The 20,297-nt window shown below is 39.1% G+C and overlaps 1 long non-coding RNA gene across 1 annotated transcript; it reads left to right on the top strand.

Annotated features, from left to right (window-relative positions):
• The first annotated feature begins 747 nt into the window (after positions 1-747).
• On the top strand, positions 748-13,385 carry LOC116451213. Its single transcript, XR_004243129.1, has 3 exons — positions 748-5,122; positions 6,537-6,762; positions 9,101-13,385. It is a non-coding gene; the product is annotated as an uncharacterized LOC116451213 (long non-coding RNA).
• The last annotated feature ends 6,912 nt before the right edge of the window (positions 13,386-20,297 follow it).

Here is a 20,297-nt window from a genome sequence, read left to right on the forward strand (position 1 = left end):
TGGCAGCTGACTGTGTTCTGAATAATCTAATATCCATCAGATCATGGGAAGAAATCTGATCTAAAGAGCTGATTAACTTAGTTAGTGAAGCTATCTAGGATGGGAAGCCAGGCTTCAACCTCGTGCAAAGCAGAGCAAATGTGAAAGAAGAGAGTTTCCCTGCAATAGGAAGGGTCCAGGACTTGGCACATTTCCCTGGAATATGGTAGGGTGAGTGATGGGAACTTGGACAAGCCTTTTTCTCAGGAATTCTTGGTTTGCTCTGTGCAACTCTTCACTGTGGTGCTTAAAAGCCACGGCAGCATCAGTTAACCAACAGCACAGCTGTGAGGTTTCTCAGTTTGTGCATGGTCCCACAGTCTCTGTGAAGGGGTTTCCAAAACCACTTTTATGCTAAGAAAATTTTGCCAAAACAGTATCCTTTAGGCAATCAACCAAGTTCCTTCATGTCTGTTCTTTAATGCTTATTCATTTTGGAAAATGTTAGAACACAGGGACATGACAGGGTCTTTTATGTAATCAAAATGAAACCACCTTGTGGAATCAGAGTCATTTAGGTTGGAAAAGACCTCCAAGATTGAGTCTAACCTTTGAACCAACACCACCATATAAAGCATTGCACTAAGTGCCATATCTTGTTGTTAAGTCATTTTGTTATAACAAGCAAAAAGGAAATTTACTTTTTTTTCTTTCTTTTTTTTATAATCATATTTTACAAACAGCTGACCCATACAGTCTAGTATTAGATCACCTAGTGGGAACTAATTTGCCACTTTGGGGCCAGAGAATCATACTTTCCTCAATATCTAGCTCAAAATCTGTGGAAAGTGAATATATTAATGGCTTTCTAACTGTGGTTTAATTTAAATCTCTTAATTATTGCCATTTCTACAAGCATCCTTTGTGTTGCAATGCCCAAAAAATAACATTTAAGAGAAATGAATGCTGTGGGTTTCTCTCTTGAGATGTCCCCAGTTGGAATGAATAATGGTGCCACATTACCCTCAGAAGGTCAATGGGTTTGGAATGTTGTATGGAGCTGTATCAACCAACACTGACTTTCCATTAACTTTCTGTTCCAGCTGTCCTATGTACAAATCTTCAGACCAAAACTGTGGGTATAATTCCTTTTATTGTTTTGGTCAAGGGAAAGGATTTTTGTCTGTAAACATTCCAAGAAACTTGTGTGTGGCTGCCAAGCCAAGTGTTGTGTCTGGCATTTGTGAGTTAATGAAAGAGCTGCTTTAGCCTCAGAGCTGGATTTTAAAATACAGAATCTGGAGAGGGATGTTGCAAATGTAATGTTACCCAAGCCTCTCCTAATGAGAATTTACATAAGGAATGACCCTGTGGAATTGCAGCAATGTATGGTGCTGCTGTTTAGGAGAATGGAATCGTGTCTCCAGCCCAGAGCAACCTCAAAGTAGGGATTGGAAGGTTTTGGTCTCGGGGGACAAAGTAAGTGCTTTTCACTTTCTCAAGCCACTCACTGTAGACTATACTCTGTAGGTAGCTGCTAACAGAGAGAAGGGCTGAAATTATTGGAATGTGCTCAATATAGTGAAAAAAATGCACAGGCCTTATTGTCATTGTGCCTTTCAGTCAATGGAGAAATAATCACAAGGTGAATGCATTTTTAGAGAACAGTGGCACATATAAATAAAACAATAAAAGAGTATGAAAAGCAAGATCTTTTGCCTAAAACTTTCAGTACTCCTAGGTGATGACTAATCCAAGTACTATTATAAATTTACTTCTGGGACTGATATCGGCCACGTTTAACCTGCTGTGGTCATATGGATAAACAGACTGGAAGATACAGAAAGTGGGAGAACAAGGATTCTCCAAGCTACCCACAGTTCCCAGATGAAGAACTATGTGACCACAGAGTCCCTCTATAGTAATTAAGGGGAAAGATGCACATCAGGAGAATGGTGTGATATGAGAGGAATTGTGCTCTGCAAGTCCTGCATCTTATTTTTGGCTGTGCACAGAATCTGCAATTCCTTTCAACTCCATTAAGTGCTTGAAGTTTGAAGGACAGCTCTAGGTTTAGTAATGTTTCACCACTATTCCTACCTTGTCAGCTTATGAAACAAACAACTGTTTGCTAATTGCTTTGGGAGAAAAGATAAAAATGAAGGCTGGTATAAAATGCAAAGCAGTATCTCGGAGTTACCGGCTGGAATCTTTTTTGATGTGTTTGAGTTTCCATCTGTGTGTTTATATAATGTGCAACATGAAATGGAAATATATGTGTACCAAAAATAATGTAAAAAATCATTGACAAACTCATCTGGGAGACGTGTGTGTATAAATATATGTACACACATACACACACACCAGAGTTCCTGCAGTGGGAGTACTTGCTAAGTTAGGAGCTTGCAGTGGTGCTAATTGCAGGGGTCCTGCAATTCATCACCATCACTGATGCTGAGAAATTTCTCCCCAGCTGCAGGGAGGGTTAATGTTTGATATTGAAACAATTAATTTGTACTTCCTTAGGTCACTTTTATTTCAGTCTGAAAGTATAATCAAAATCCAGGTTAGTTTTTCTGGTGCCATGAGCTGTTTGGAGGCAGATTTATGGAGATGGCAGGCTTCTTAAAACACACAGCTTGATCCAAAGAGATTTGTTACCTCGAAAAGCTTTGCAAGTTGTAATTGCCCACCTCCCCTCTGAAAGAGGTTTGTAGGAAAATGCACATCCTCCTCCTCATAGAAATGAAAAAAACCTGAGATAGAAAAATGAAGTGATTTCCACAGGGCCATAAACTGTAACTGGAATCAAAATTATTGCGGAGTAGTTTGTGCTTCCTGCCCGATGCCTGCAGTCCCCCAGGCCAGGCTGTCACTGCTGGAATTACTGGCCCTGGGAGTTGTTTCTCCATGAATGACGGCCGTAGTTTACAGCCTCAGCTTATTCAGAAACAAGTTTTGTGCATGAGGTCCCTTTTTTTTTAATCTGTCCAACATTCCACTTCTAGATATAAATTGTGATTGAATGATTTGGTTCAGACTGTTTCCAGTGAAAATGCCGCTTCTATAAATTGCTCCATGAAATATTTCCATTTCCTTCAGCAAATATCAAGTGTTTTCTCGTTCTTGGGGGAAAAAATTCTTCATTTCAATGAATATTACTGCTTCAAGCAATTGCATGCTGTAATACCTTTTATTTAGCTGACTTGTAAAGGTTGAGGAGAGGATCAGACTTTCATTTCTTTCTGCTCCTGGTGAAGTCAAAAGTGATACTTTCAGCAAGGTTAAGGGAAAAAGGTTTTAATCCTGACTGAAATCAGGGGTCTGAAAATGTTCAATTCAGAGGCGTTCTGCTAGCGGATGGAATGTTAAAATCCTGGGGTTCCTTGATTCCTGTGACCCAGCTAATCACCCCTTTCCTGAGATGAATAAGGCATGAAAATAGTACCCGGCCTTCATGCCTTCCTCAAGCTTCTCACACAGAGCCACTAAAGAGATCAAATAAACTGTTTTGGAAAGCTGAGAGATGATTCAGAGGCTATTTTCTTTGAGCCATGCCAAAGTGGAGCTACTTGTGCACCTTAATTATCGCTATTTTTGATGAATGCAGACTTTAAGCAACACCCTCTGTGAGGAACTTTCAGCACAACGAGACTCACCAGAGCTTGCCTCTGGCAGGAGAAGGTTTATAGCTGCTTCTCAGCATATTTGAAAGAAGATTATTGCTGCTGACGCGTTGCAAAAAGGTAACATTTGTGTGCATCAGTGACTTAATTGCTTTCTATTGTACCACATCCCATAAAATGACAAACCTCATCAATAAAGAAATGCAGTAAAGGAGGTACTTTGGGATTTGTCTAGCTGTGGGGAACTAGAGGTACTTAATAATGTTGAGTAGCTACTTCCAGTGGCAGATAGGAGGAGTTGCTGCTTCTTATTGGAAAATTGCAGGTTGTGCATGATTTTTTAACAATTTTTTCTTATTTTCTAATTTCACAGATAAAGAAAGAAATCAGTCATGACACCACTAAAAAAAAAAAAACCAAAACAAAAAAGATAGAAAGAAAAATCTATTCAGAAGTGAGCAAATAAAAGACAAATGCCAGGGGAAAAGAATTTTTGAAAAGTTATCATTAAATTTTGTCCAGGCTATATTTGGGGAGGGAAGGGGGAACTCTTGCAAGCAGAGGGTTAAATCATACCCATAAGAGACAGAAAGGAGGAGTAGTCCCAGGTGAGGGCTGCTGGTTGCCAGGTGACCCTCAAGGTGAAGGTGTTTGGCAGAGCAGTGGGTTGGAGGGTTTAATACCACTCTGAAGCAGCACCTAGAGTGCACTGGCAGTCAAACTGCCTTGCTGATCTTGTTAACAGCTTTAATTTATTCTTTTTTCAATGTCTATGAAAGCAATGCTGTTGGTTATCTTCAGCTGTGACCAAAAGGTACACGTAGTCCAGCCTGAGGGAAGTCTCAAGAAGGGCACAGAGCAAAGTGTGTTTCCCTCACCTGTGACTTCCTTTTTTCTTTCTTTTAGCAAATCCAAGAACAAATACAATTTTCTGTTTGAGTGCTGTTGAGCACACCTACCAAGTGTGCACCAGTACTTCATTCCAGGGGAATAAAACATATTGCAGAATGAAGAAAACAAAAAATGGAATAAATTCTGATCACCAGTTTCATTTAAAGATTCTGTATAGTTCTAATTTCCTTAGATGTAATTAGTCATATTCTTTTCAATGTTGATAGGACTAATCCTGTTTATTAAAGCTTCTGTTCTTATGCCTGTAAATGTGCAGCTATGACCTAGTTCCACCAGAAATAAAGTGTTCCTAATATTACATTTTGCCTGCTACAATAAAATGAATTTTTTCACTATAGAACCTATTTCTCTGAATAAGACTGACTTACACAATTTTGCTTTCACAGTAGTGTTGATCCTGCTAAAGGAAAGTATCAGGTGTTCAGGAATTTTTTTTTCTCTAGTCTTGACTTAGAATGATATAAAGAATCTGAGAATTAGGGAAAAAATGGAGCATTTTTATTGTTTATCTGCTAACAGGTGCCTTTGCATTTAGGACAGGAACTGTTTTGGACATACATCTAATAGGTCAAGAAGAACTTCCTTTGGAGTGGATGGGCTTCGAGGTACATGTTCTGTACATTTAACCTTTCTTTGTTAAAGCAAAATTAATCTTTCCTTCTTCAATTTTAGCCAAAGGTTACCCTCTGTGCCATGGCAGAAGAGCGATGAAAAGTAGAAAAGGCAACAGAAAGGGATATTGAGAAACCGAGCAGGATCGAAAGCCAGCGAGAGGGCTGCAGATATTTAACTTTGCTGTTAGGCTGCAGAGCTGAGCTCTCCCTGTGCGTGCTCTGTAAACTCTCTGTAATATCCTGACTCAGTTAATCAGTGAACACTGGAGAAGCCTTGGAGACAGAGGCAGCTGGAGCTGCACCAGTGCTTACTCCCAGTCTGTCCATCACTTTGGGGTTGTGTTCTTCTCCTTTTTGGCACAGGTTTCTTTGAGCCAAGCAGGCTCGTCCTACTGCTGCTTCCAGATTTTCTCTGCTCTGATGTGAGTGTTTTTTGAAGTTTCTGTTTTAACAGCGAATGGGTTACACATTGACCTTCGCTTTCACTGAACTGCAAAAAACCTGCTAAAATTGCACTGTTAGGTGCAGGTATGAAGGCTGCTGTTGGAATTAAAATCCACAGCATTCAACGATTTAGAGTGTTGATTAACTCTGTTTATCTGATAATGCCTCTGAATTTCAGAGAGAATTATGTCTTCATTTGAACTTGTCTGAAATACTGGGACTTTATGAATGTCATAACAGGTAATGGGAAGAGTCAGAAAGGCACTCATTGTTTTCTTGCTAGTTGCAAGCTTCACTGTACCAATTGCTATTTTACCAGACTTCTACAAATATTAAAAGGTTGCTCTTTTTTGTCCCCTGGAAAACACATTTTTTTGATTACATTAATTTTTGGGTATATTATGAAATCCTCTGCTACTTTTGTGGTGATTATTAGCAGTAGGCTTTCTTTTGGATGTAAAATAACTTTCAAATATGTGACTTTTGAGGTGGCAGACTGCTTTTCTGGCTGCCTCGTGTTGCTTTGAATTAACTTCTAGTTTTTAAATCAAGGACTTGAGGAAGGCTGCCCTTACATAAAGTAATCACTGATGAAACTACCATTGATTAACTGTTGGGCTTTCATTGATTGCACATTTTCAGTTCCACAGGAAGATTTCAAACTTTATTTGTGTAGTATTTCTAGAGCATAAAAGAGTATTTTGTGTATTGTATGCATTATGGCATTATTGTCAGATGTAAATCAGGAAGAGGGAAGAAATTTTCTTCGCTTGAAGTGCCAAGAATTTTTATATACTTTGTTCCAGATTTGCTAAAATAAGTTTTTTATGCTATTCTCTTAAAATGGATGCATTCAGCACAGGTCCCACAGTCGGGGGTTGTTGATCTCTGCCATCTGAAAGGCAGCTAGGAGGAGGTTTAAAGATGTGCAGAGGAGTATCTGAACTCCTGTCCTCTGCAGGTGAAGCTACAGAGTCATCAGTGTTGGCAGAGGCCTTCAAGACCATCTTGTCCAGCTGCCAGCCCAGCACCAGCACACCCCAAGAGCCTCACCCAGAGGTCTCCTGTCCAGGCCCTGCTGGGAGGAGCCGTTTCTCTGAATCTCTTGCTGTCCAAAATGATTTCACGTGGATGTCACCTTATCTCTTTGGAAACCTCAGCACTGCTGTGTGGACAGAAGCAAGCAGGTGACCTTTCCTACCATTATTTTCACAATTATCTAATCAAGGTTAAGTCAAGGAGTCCCCTTTAACTCACACCTCCCACATCTGGAGTGCAGCTGGCTTTTCCTGCACTTTTGAGTCCTGGGCATTATTTTCATCAGCTCTTTGGTTCAGGTAAGTATTTTGCAGCCTCCCAGCTATCTCCTTGGCTCTTTGCAAACTCATGCTCCAACAGGAAGTCAAGATTATTCTTTTCAGAGGAGCAAAGCAGGTTGTGTCACTAGTAAATGCAGGATGTGTGCTAACTGCTGACAAATACCAATGGAAGTAGGGTCCTGTATTCCATCCTGGACTTGCAAAGCTGAGCTTAGTTTGTGCTGCTTCATTTTCCCCACTTTCATTACAGAAATTCTGCTGGCTTTTTGAGAAGGAGATTATTCCTGTCCTTTGACTTGCGGGTGTGAGCAGAGCTCTCCAGTGTGCCTATTGCTTGGAATTAGATCTTACAGATAGACTGCCTCATTAGTGCACTTTCCTAAGGGGACTCAAATTTTTTAAGCTCTGTTCTGTTTTAGACACTGTTCTGTTCTGATCCTGTTCTGCTCTGACAAGTGAGCCTCAAAGCCAGCCCAGCTGTGCTGACTGCTCCAATCCCAGCCCTTCACTTCTGCAGGCTGCGACTCTTTCTTCTCCAGGATTGGTGTAGTGGTTTGGTCCAAAATACTCATTACTGTTTATCTTCTGTGAGATAAGAATTAGGAGAAATGCAAAGCAGGCACCAAACTTGAAAGAATATAAAGAAGTTTATTAACAGACCTAAAAGAGGAAAGAAAAAAAATTATACCACCTTCAGAACTCTCCTCCTCCCCCCACCTTCCTCCCTTCTCCCACTGACAATGTGAAAAGACAACCCTTAAGATGTTCAGTCTGTTACCACTTCCATAATAACCTTGTTCAGTCCATTTAGGAAGAGAAGTCTCTTCTTGCTCATGTTATGAACACATTATCACAACAAGACAGCCGCCCACTTCCAAATATTGTTCAGTCCATTTAGGAAGAGGAGTCTCTCTGCCTGCGTGTGAGTCCCTTCCCCCAACTTGCAGCTTGTTCAAGGTCGCACACAGATAGCAATTGGTTTTCCCGCGTTCGAGGGTCCACTCTTGAAGTTTTTTGGGGTACAATTTTAAGGTTAAGCTGTTCAGAAACAAAAACAGAGGCCCTTCTCCTTCCCTGGGAGCAAAGGGTCTTCCTCACCTTCATTGTTAGGACTATCTCTGGGAGCATCTCTAGGGACTGAGGTTTTCTCCTTTCCCATTTGGAGCAAAAGTCCTCATCTGGTTCATCTCTAGGGACTGAGGTTTTCTCCTTTCCCATTTGGAGCAAAAGTCCTCATCTGGTTCATCTCTCCCTGTCCAAACTTCTCATGAAATTACAGCTGCGTCAGCATCTGCCTATCTCACCGCAGGTGCTTTTGCTCACGAGTTGAACACTCCACCCCCCGTATCTTCATGAAATTACAACGGGATACTCTGATATATCATAGCTTCACAACAGAATTTCAGCTTTAAGCATCTCCTCTCTCTCTTCCCTCAGGTTTTCAGCTCTTCACAGCAATAAAAGGGTTAATCTCACCTCGGCCTTGCAGCTTTGCAGCTGGAATGTTGAATTTTTCTTATCGCAGTGGAGAGGGGGGAGAGCGGAGCCGCTCCGGCTGCCCACGGCAAGGCAGTGGGGGGGGTTCCACGGCTGGAACAGGTCCATGGCTCCAGGATGGCCGTGGCCCGGCCCGGCCTGGCCCAAGCAGGGCCTGGCTGGGCCCGCTGGCCCCCACACGGGGCCCGCAGCCACCTGTCCCAGCGCCGGAAACGAGAGAGAGCTTGGAGGGGGAGTTTGCCTATTCTTAAATGTGGATCACAGAGGTGATCACAACTTTAAGTGGCTTAGAGAATTGTCCATATTCAAACTGGCCAGCTGATAGGTTCTATCAGGTCCCAGAGGAAGCTGTCAGCACCCTTCAGCAAGGACATCCCTTCCGGGCCTATGCTTGCTAACCTATGACATTTGGTTGCGTCTGAGCCATCCTGGTTAGAATGAGCTGCAGAGAGAGCAGCAGCTGAGCCAGGCTGGGAGGGTGAGAGCAGCCTCCTGAAAAGCACAGGGTGCCCCTTACCCCTTCTCTAAATCCACAGGTTTTGCCTTTTTGTGTCACCTCCTCCGTGTTCTAGTACAGTGGTTCATTGGTGTTCCACCACTGAAAGCTTGTGTACCACCAGCTACAAATACTGCAGTACATTTAAGGGTTTTTAAACAGATTTAGTTATTTATTTTACATCTTCTTTGCCTTCCTGCTTTTGCTTTTCAGAAGGTGGCCTGCTCTCAGAGGGCAGTAAGGGGGAGCCCGCAGCTGAACCCACACATGTTCCAGAACACAATGGAAGGGCTGTGTGGCAATTTGGATGCGCAGGATGCAGCGTGGATGTATTTCTGAAGTAATTTCAGAAAGAGTGGCTTTGACCAGCACTTGATCATGTTTCTACTGTTTGTGGGGATTCTGTTCCACTGTGGCTTACTTTGGGTGTGGTTTTTGTTTTTCCTCTCAGGCAGAGACATGTGACCAGTTTTCAGAAAAGTTATAAATTAACAAATAAAAACTCTAAGTAATTCACAGGATTGCCGTATGGGTATCTGAGATCACATTTAGGTTATTTGGAGATTTCGGATAGATTATTTTTGGTGGTGGTGGTGGCAGGAACACGTCTTCATTGGACTGTTATTGATCACCTGAGCTGATAACTGGTGACAAAATGGGGTGACAGAGGCAGATTGGCCCAGGGAATGGTGCAACACACAGCAGTGAGGAGACACAGCTCCACTTTGTCTTGGTTTTTGTGGGTTGTGGGGTTTTTTTTCCCTAGGAAAAGCAAGGAAAACAGTGAAGTTACAAGGAAACAAATAGAGGTGTTGGTTTGCAGAAGCTAAATAAATAATGAGCAGCTCCCAGCTGCGCAGATTTTATTATTGAAAGAACAGATTTCATATTATTGGGTTGGCTTAAACCCTTTTGTTTCATAATTTATGACAGAACTTTATAGTTAACACTTGTATAAGGAAGAGAGTGGCAGAGATTTATGACTTTCAAAACCACTTAACGTATTTTGGCAAACAGTGTGGAGCAACTATCATTTCAAATAATGAAGATACTTAAATAAGGTAATAGATTATTCCTGTTATCATGTTAATGCATATATTTTTCCCAGTAAAGTTGACATGAAATGACAATTTTATTGTAATCTTCTTCACAAAATTTTATTGCTGTAATTTGTAGCATGGTTATAAACTCGTGACTGGGATAGAAAATAGATGCTGGAAGAAACTTTTAAAATCAAATAGAACTGAGTATGTATAAAATTATGGTCATATTTTATAACTTTTCTTTATTTGAACATATTGGCTTTGGCAGATTGTTAATTTTGCTTTTAGGGTGTGCAATCAAAGTTTAAAAAATGTTTTTATTGAGGCTGTTATAATCTGAATCTGTTACATGGGGCCGATAAGTCACGTTTTTTCTTCTCAAAGTAGTTACAGTCCACAGCTGAATTGCTAAATAATATGAGAAGTTTCTAAATAGAATAATGATTTTATTATTAAAATATATGTGGGAGACAGCTTAAAATGGAGAGATTATACCTTGCCAAGTGCACTTACAGAAGAGAGACATTAATTATCTCTCATAAAATGTCTCTGATTTCTCAAATCTAGCAACTTTAAAACAAAAAGTCTGACATAAGCAGTGATTGTGCAGCATTTAATTGTCAGTTTCATAAAATATGTGGGAGGCAAAGGAAAAATTGGGCAGAAATACATAGAGAGGACATGGCCTTGAATAACTGAATCCTTTGTTTCACTTATTTCAGGGTATATTTATAGCATAGTATATGCAGTCAGTAACAACAAATGTACTTTAGGAGAGAGCATTTGGAATTAATTGCATTAAATAATTACTGTTATATTCTAAATCATGAATTCTTAACCAAGTAACCAGTTTGTATGCAATGATGCTCATTATATATCCTTAGTTCTCTCAATCTACAGAATTCTTTAACATTCTACAGTACTTAGTGAAGCCTTTTCAGAGTGATGCCTATTAAAAATAAATGTTAATGTTTCAGGAAAGTGTAGATGTTTAAAGGTGATTCATGGTTTCTTTCTTTTAAAAAAATGAGAATTGTGTACTGCAGGACGAGTTCAGGAAGTATGAAAGCACTTTACAAAGGAAAGAGATTGAGTTTGGTGTAAAATATTAAAGCTTTATAGTGACAGATCTGTTTTTATTTAAATTTTTATTGAATTTTTTCTTTGAAGTAACAACAAGAGACACATACTGTTGGCAGATAAACGATGCTGTGCTGAATGAGTGGCTACTTAACCCTAGAACTGTCAGACACCATTATTTTCAATGTCAAGGAGCTGGAAAGCTTTATACAATGTTTTCTGTTCTTCAAATTAAATTGGTCAAATTTCTGCTCTTTTATACATTTCTCTGCCACAGCTACATGTGATATCTAGACTAGCTCAGCTGGGAGTGCTGAATTTGGCTCCAGACCTGCTTACAACATGAAGCCAAATTATGTTTCAGGTTATCTTGAAAGCTCAAACAGTAGAGCCTGAAGCACTGATGTTGCTCTCCTTTTGCTCCGAGCTTTAAAATATCCTAATATCTGCAGCAGCCGTGCTGCTGTCCTAATTAACAAATATAGCAATGGAAACATCGCTCAAGAGCCTAGAGTGTGATTCTATGAGGGCAAGACTTTGCAGTATGTGAGGTTCCACTTCCACAATCGATAATTACCTGTTAAAATTGAGGACATATCTGAGTTTTAAATTAAGGATGGTCATTATGTACATTTCTGCTGATTGCTGTCACAAAAGGCTTGTGTATTCCTTTAGTACTGACTAATATTTCAGTGCTGGTATTCAAGTGTATATCACGGGAACCTTCAAGAGGATTACTCATATTAAAGTCATTTAGTGTTTCTTGGGTGATGATTGTAGTAGTTCATTCTAGCAATCATTTTCTGTTCCTTATTTCCTTTTCACCCACATTTGGCAGGCCTTCCACTGGTTTTGAAGTTCAGGAACGCTGAAGTTCTGTGGTTGTCTTCTAATTTATCCTTGAAATTCTCTGATCAAAAGCCCTGCATAAATTCTTGTCATAAATTCTAACGTGTTCTCGCCGTTTGCTCACATCCTTCATTTACTTTCCAAGAAGAAAACTCATCACAGCAGTGAAATGATGAGAGAGAGTGAGTTTTAAGACCTTGAGAAATCAAGACAGAGATGTGGAACTGCCATTTGAGCAGTCCCTGTCGGCTTCATCAACAATTTCCATTCCAGTGGCACAGAGTGCAAATGGCTGAATTCCTTGATTGCGAACTCATGGAAATCAGTGGGTTGTGGTTAATCTGAGAATTATTGTCCAAGCACGGTCAGGTAACAAGCGTGGTGGGGTGGTCAGTGCACCAGTGTGTTCATGGTGTGGAAATTGGTGACAACGGCCACAAAGAAGTTCCAAAACTGATGAGGAGAGGCTCCTGCATCAAGTCAGTCCCTTCCCATTCTCCATAGCTGATTTGCTCTTTTTTAATATATTAATAAAACTAGTGGGAAAAAAGTAATTAATGACGAGAGGTTACACTTCAACCATTTTACTACTCGAAATGGGGGCAGAATTTTCTCTGCTACATTTTCAAAAGATCTGATTTACTCTGCAAGATGGTGAAATGCTCTGCAAACACTGCAAAGGCAGAGTTGTGGTAGTTGAGTGTTGTGCCTGAACAGCAGGAAAGGAGAAAACAGGTGCTAAACAGCAACAATTAGCATATGTATACCAACTGATGAGGTGTTAAACATAGCCTCATGCAGAGGTGTCAAAACCCCGGCCAAACGATCTGTTATAACCCATTATGTGAAATAATGCAGATGATATAAACCACAACGGAATATAAAGGGCTTCAAACAGCAAATGTCCTGGTCACAATCACAACGACTCATTTATCAGGACATGTGTTTTCAGGAGATTTGCAGCGTGTATACATTCAGAACCAAAGCATTTCTCTACATGGTTAATGATCAGATAATTCTGTAATGGTTTCAAAAGAAATGATTGCTTCATTGTGTGTTATGCCAGCGTAGCCTAAAATTCGATGTCACGTTTTCTTTTGTCACTTCTATCATTTACTCCGGGTATTTTTTTTGTTCCCTTTGCTTGCAGTGAAAGCTGGAATGCGAGATTTAGTGTTCTTAGTTTAAATTGTTGTCATGGTCTGCTGCTTTTCACACTCTGAAATTATCAAGTTCTATTAGGGACTGTGATCTTCGCTTTCATTTTAATGTCATATATTCTTTATGATCATTTAATGAATGCACTTAACAGTAATACATGTGAATGTAATAGTCATGCATCTTTCATGATTTTTTCCTTCGACTTGTGCTCTCCATTTTATGCTCCAGGCATGGCTTGAACTTTTTTCCTTCCTATTATCAATACAACCTTCATTGTCTCAGTTTTCACGTTGTTGTCTCCAGGAAAATTGAAGGATTCAGTCCCCAATAGAAGAGGGGACTACTTTTGACTATTAGTATTTACTTCTTTGTAATATCCAAGTATTTTTAATTACAATAGAGTAAAAAAAGTGCTATTAAAATAAGATACTGCTTTCACTTTTTGCCTCTCTTCCTTTCCCTATTTTTTTTTTTTTTGGTAGTTTTGTGAAAAGTTATAGAGTTAGAAACTGCCAATCACCCAGAAGATGACATTATGAGAGCTATTCTGACTATGAGACACAATCCTTCACTGCATTAAACAACTCCTCGTCCCAGCCCTCATGTGACAGTATCCCCTTGAACAAAAGCCATTCACCCTTAATCACCCAATTTTTTTACTGTCATTATATAAATAAACGTTCATAAAAGACTTAGTTCTGGAATTAATTTGTGAATCTCGCTTGCAAAATAATCAAATGTCTAAATGCGAAGCTCAGTCTCTAAAATGGCCTTATCCCATTTGCTCTTGTCTGACCTTGCTTTGTGCCCAAGTAAAGCCTCCAAGCAGATTCTGGTGCACATGATAATCTCAGTGTTATCTCACCCCATGGTGGCCTTGCTGCCAGTCTGACTTCACAGCATTTTGAAGGTGTTCCCAAAGTTGGATAACATGAGGTAGGCTGAGAAATGGAATCCCTGTGAGCACTGTGGGATACAAGCCAACATTGTACTTTAGATCATCTATTAATCAAATGCATTATCCAGCGTGTTGTCAATTGCACTCTAATCTTATGATAAAATATTACAGTTATGGCTGTAGTAAATGAGAGTATAATAAAGTTTAGAAGTAGGAATGTTACACTGCTCAGTATGGTTCTTCTCCACCCTAAATGAAAAGCAAATATTCTTTATTAAATTCTTTATTTTTTATTCTATTTTGTGTATTTCAATCAGCACATTGTAAAGAGACTGATTCTGGTGGTGCTGATCATGTCCTCGTCTCACTGATTTTTATCACAGTGACTGAGGCAAAGAGGCCCCCATTATTTTTCAGTGACTGATTATTCCTAGTTGGCAACAGTACAAGAAACTTTTAAGCATCACCTTTTCCCCATTTGCTCAACCACAGCAAGAAGGATTTAAGGGAAGGGTCAGATGCATTTCTTCAGATCTTGCCACCCTTGGGGCTCATAGCGAGTCAGCTTAACCTGCACAGAAAGGGGGAATTTTATTTGACTTTACACTGAGCTACAGCCTTAACACAAAGCTCATGTCTTAGAACGAGGGGTGTGTGTTTACAGGGGAGGATGTGACCTGTATATATGCAGACTTCTTTTTTTTTCATTATTTTAATTTTTTAAGATTTTTGCATTTGATAAATGAGCCATTCATCACCATAAGTTTGTCACATTCCTGGCTGATTTGCCAGGTGCAAACTGAGAATTTCAGAACTGAAAGCTTATTAGGTTACAGACCCTTTATATAAATCAATTCTTATAAAATTGTTTCAGAAAACTGCTTTCCTGTAGATTCAAAATTAATTAACACCTTCCAATTAATTAGATTTCTGAAAATATGGTGAGGTGGGAAAATTGTGCTGTACTGTATTATATGAAGGCGAAGTGATTTAACTGGTAAGTCTCATGTGAAACAGAAAACTGAAAAAAGAAAAAGCAGGAAAGTTATGTGCTACTTTTCCATGATAACTTCTATTTTTAAAAAAATTAGTTGCTTGTTGAATCTTATGGTCCCTGAAGCAGTTAGGATTGCAAGAAAAGTAGACAATATTTTTATTCTGCACTATGTTCCTCTTTTTGTTTAGATTGTTAGTAAATAATGTGGATACAGATCAGGGTGAGCACATTTCCAACACAGCATCGAAACCTTCCTCACGAGATGTGTCTGGGATTTTGGAAAGGGAAGGAGCACCAGATGGTGTTCATTAGTGTCCACTCAGATTATAGCAGAGCCTCTCATTGCCAGTAGGCCTTGAGACATTAAATAATAAATCTTCCTTGTTACTGTGTAATTAACTGTTAAAATGTTAAGTGAGGTCTTGTTAGATGCTTTACGAGAGCTTTAGAAAGAAGTGGGTAAAAGAGTTTGGATGTTTTCTCCCAGTTACTGCAGGAAATCTTGACTGGTGGATGGCTGAAGTGAAGATTTGAGGCACCTTACAGAGGGTGGCAGAGGATTAAATAAATTAATTACCCTGCCCTGTGCCGCTGCTGTTTTGGGATACTTTCCTGTGCAGTGAGAAGATGGCTGCAGTTGGGATGGCCGTAAATCCTCTTCTGAGGGAATCTATCAGAAAGGGCTTCTTCAGCACAGCTTCCCTGTATCAGTGCAAGGTTTAATATCTCATTTTTCCAATAATAGGTTACTTTGTTCCCACACATGTTAACCACAAAGTTCATTTCCTCCTTTCTGGTTGTGTTAGAGACACGAGGCAAACTTCCCAACAAATGTAACCGACTAATGTTCAAAATCTGGTGTGAGAGAGTTGAATTTTCATAGCTTAATTAGTGTCAGCAGGTTGCCAATTAATTAATGGAACTGTTTAGTGCTATCTCCAGCTGTATTTCATCAGACTGGTTTTAGAGGAAAGTATGAATTCAGCGAGGTGATGAAGCTTTTTTCGGAAATTGTGCTTTACACCTTGTTAAAGGCGTTTTGTTTCCTTTCAAATTCTAAATTTGTCACATTCTGCAAATGAGGACAGTGTGCTCTGTCAGCAAAAGAGTGGTTAGCAAGATTATTAGCTTTCTGATATGACATGGAAGTATTTCTGGATTACGGTGTTTTAGACAAACCATTGAAATTCATGAGAAAAAAAAGAGTGTGATTAATTAAAACTGTATTTGTTAAGATCCAAGTTAGATGCTGGTATAATCCAGCCTAAAGATACAGCATTTTAGAAGAGGTCTGTATTAAATTACAGCAGGGAAGACCAGATCCTTCCTTTTTTTGTTAATTTAAAAGACTTAAAAATATATAACCTAAAAGTAATAGCTATGAGTTAAAGTTCTGCACAAGTCAAGACTTATTAGAAACATCTGAATTTTTACATTGTTGGATTTATAGTGACAGAATTTGTACCTTATGATAAAATGAACTTTTAGTATCTCTCCATAGTTCATAGTTGGCCTTCCAGTTACTTCCAGCACACCCTTATTACATATAGTGATTACTGTCAACTTTGTTTAAAGTAGAAAATGTCTTCAAAACAAACAGTTAAAAACAACAGCAACAAACAAACAAACAAAAAAAATACAGAACCAAAAATACAGAAAACTAACTAACCAACCGAAAAAATGACAGAAGAAAATAAAATGTAAGAACTTTTTATTCTTGGTAATAAAGTAACAATGATGATCACAAACATCTTTCTTTTTTGTAATTTTCTAACAAATATAAGCACCAATTTTCTGCATTTTACTCTTTCATACTTAAGCACCTTTACGGTTATTCCAAGTTACCATAAATGGAAGAACCCACCCTGGGCATTGATAACAGATGTGGAAGATTTAACATGTCAGTGGAGAAAAGATTTCTTACATTAGCAACAGGCATCATTTTGTGCACATTGAGAGCCATTTTCAAACACAAGGGCACTTAACTCCATCTTTTTATTGAAAAGTGATAAATCAAATAGGTGTGAGTGAAAATACAACTCTATGTTTACAGAAAATTAAATTTAAGGTGTAGCTTTATTTCCTTTCCCAGACTTAACTGTGCATCACCACCCTGTGAACTGTGAACTAGGAGTGGGATATTTATCCAACTGAATGATGCAGAGGCAAAACTGAGCCCTTAATTTGACAATCACGATATAAACAGCCTCAGATCAGAGTTCAGATATTACATTTAGGGGGTCTGAACACAAGTCTGCCTGTGCCTACTCACACATGCATGGAGAGATCCCAAATTAGAATGGGTTTTAATGGTTTTGCTAAATTGTTTAATCTGCACTGAGGAAAAAGAGCCATGCCACCGTAGAAAGTGCCTTTCCATATTTATGTATCGATGTTAATCTCTGCAGGATCATGCCAAAACATTATTGTTTAAAAAGCCTGTGCACAGCTGGGAGCAGCTATTTACTTCCTGTGCATTTTGTGATGATCTTGTCAGTTCATCACAGCGTTCCTTGGGCATCTCCATCCAGGTGCACTCAAATTGCAGTCACTGCAAATTATATCCTTACCTTGGCAGAGCCTGCTTCCCTCTGTACCAGCACAAGAGCTCCAGCTAACTAGAAAAGTCACTCCACTGATTTTTTAAAATTAAACAATACAAGCATTTAAGATATTCTTTATGTCTCTTAGCAAGGGAGAGTGGTGGAAGGAACATCCTGCATGACTGATTCCAGTTTCCTACTGGTGCAGTCAGGCATAGGAAAGGGATTGTAAAATAAATTGATCAAGCTACATCTCAAAAGCAGTCAGGATCTGTATGTTGACTTTGCTGCTTCAGAATGCTGGAATGCTGCTCCAGAACAACACAGCCCGAGGAACTTGCATTTCACTCCAATTTATTCATGTACTCATTGACCTTCATTTGTCTCACTACATTCAAGAGGATCATTGCAGTTCCTGCTTTATGGAATCCCACATAGCTGCTTCTCCCTTAAAACCATCACTTTTTAGGCCACTCTAATATCTCTGTCAAACTATTTCCTTCTGTGTTGCAAAGTGTTGCTGCAGCCATGTGAAAATGGCTGGAACAGAAGGGTGTGTTTTAATTCCTCCTTATTGTTCACTGCTACGGATGCTGTCAGAATTCCCTCTCCAGAGTTAATATACAGGGCCCCTAAAAGCCATTGTTTTCAATTAGGTGAGAAAATCATTACTTTTGGACTTAATTCAAAAGCCATGTGTATGTAAAGGAAACAACACTTTCAGGTACTGTTCATCACGATTTCTCTACTGTTGGCAGTCCTTCATTTGCAAACGGTGTTGTGATCACAGGTAGGCTGATGCATCTCTGCTGACTGCAACCGAATTGATCTTGCTTAGGCCAGCATTTAATTTGGCTTTCTGCTGCAGAGGTCTAGGAACAGAGTAGAGTGCTAATAATGTATCCACTAAATCTGTTCTTTATAGTTCAGTGGGGAGGTAGTTGACTATTTTATTGTGAGAAAGACTTATACTTAAAAGTTAAAGAGGCAGTGATAGCTTTTAGGCCTCGCATTCAAGTAAAATCCACCTCTTGGCATTTATTTGTTTTATGTTATAACTTTATATGATCTAGAAATAGAGGCTTATTAATATATACCTAGTTAGAGAGAGAGAGAGGTGACTTATCTAAGTACATATTTTGTTCTCATTTTAAAATAGAGTTGAATCTGAAAACTGTGTGGCTTTTTAGAAACCTTGCTGGATTTTTTTAGAATGTTTTAGAGCAGAATCACTCAGTGCTGCCTGTGCCTCACGCTGCCTTTATTAGAGTGACTCTGAGGTTGTGTTTCCAGATCTCAATAAAGTTTATGGTGGTTGTTTTATCTTTATTACTAAGTCATGGAGTGCTATTTCAGTCCCTGTGTTTGGGAATCATGCAGAACTCTATGAATTAGGGGGGATCCAAATTGGAGTTTTCTGTGTAAAACAAAGCCTTTTTTATTCAAAATGAGAGAAGAGCAAAAAAAATCAGTAAAGGGCAAAAATCTGCTCATGCTACTGTTGTGAAGAGCTGCTTGGATATATAAACATATTAAATGTCTTTCCAGATGGTCACTGCTTCCCTCTGCTATTTGCATGTTTTACTTTGATTGTCCTACATACAGCAGTGAAATAAGAGTTTGTAAAGGTCTGAGGCTGAGCATGTCCTCATTCCAAGAACCAACTGAAGTAATGCAGCTCACAAAAGCAAAACAGGTGAGGGATTCTAATACAGGCTCTGTATTAGAAGTCTGGGGCTGTTTATTGGTGATATTTAAATCACAGATGATTTATTTCATTTGCAGTCCTGTCTGCTTTGGCAGTGGGTATAAAACCTGCTCATAAACTGAAAGTCCAGTGACTTCCCCATCAGAACACTTGGTGCATCAGGACAGATGGCTCCATGTTATCTCTCTATTGCCTATTTTCATCTCTAAATCAAACATAAGTGTTGCAGTTTTAGCTCCTGTGAGATTAAGTGAAAGAATTCAGGTTTTTCTTCTCGATAGGGACTTGATATTTTTCATGGTTATAACAGCAGTACTGGGTTTCCTTATCATATCCTACCTTGTCTTCCTAAACACAGATATTTTGACTTCATCATTACCACTAAATGGCAACAAATACTAATATAAACTTGAACAGGTTATCAGTAGTGTTCTTAAAGAGATTTGATGAAAATTTTTCAAACCCAGTCAAGCCAAAAATAAAAAATGGTAATAGGATTGAAGTTATGATTGACTTACAAAACTGCAAACTCAAGAACTTGCTTTTTAAAAATGCAAAGAACCCAAACAAATCTTCCCTTTACTATTACAAAATTCTCAGAAGCTGCATTAAACTGGCATTGGAGGTACGTGGTCTATTCTGACCATGCAGATTATTCTATTGCAGCTTTTCCACAGGTGGCAGAGTTTCAAAGCAAAAATGGAAGAAAATGGTTCCTCTCTCTACACTCTTTATACATATTGGTGGCAAATGTGATAAATTGGATTTTTTGTGGTAAACTGCTATTTCTTCTGCATGTTCTGGATGCATTCTGTGCAAAACTACAAATAAGATTAAAAAAAAATTCCAAGTGCTGCCAAATAACAACTTCTGATTTTTGTGCTTGGTTATGAGTGGCTTCCTTCCTCCAAAATATAAAATCTCCTTCCCAGATGTCACACAGACTGTTTGGTCTTTCAGCTCCAAACTTGTCACATTTATATTTCCCTCTACCTGATGAGATCCAGACTGCCAGATTTTGCAAATATGCTTAAACAGATGAGAAAGAAACCATACAGAAAAGACTGCTTATTGAAGAAAGCAGATCAGGAGAATCACACCTTTAATCTGACTAAAAGATCCACATGATAG

Source organism: Corvus moneduloides, chromosome 14, assembly GCF_009650955.1.
Source record: "Corvus moneduloides isolate bCorMon1 chromosome 14, bCorMon1.pri, whole genome shotgun sequence".
In the NCBI taxonomy this organism is placed as follows: Eukaryota; Metazoa; Chordata; class Aves; order Passeriformes; family Corvidae; genus Corvus; species Corvus moneduloides.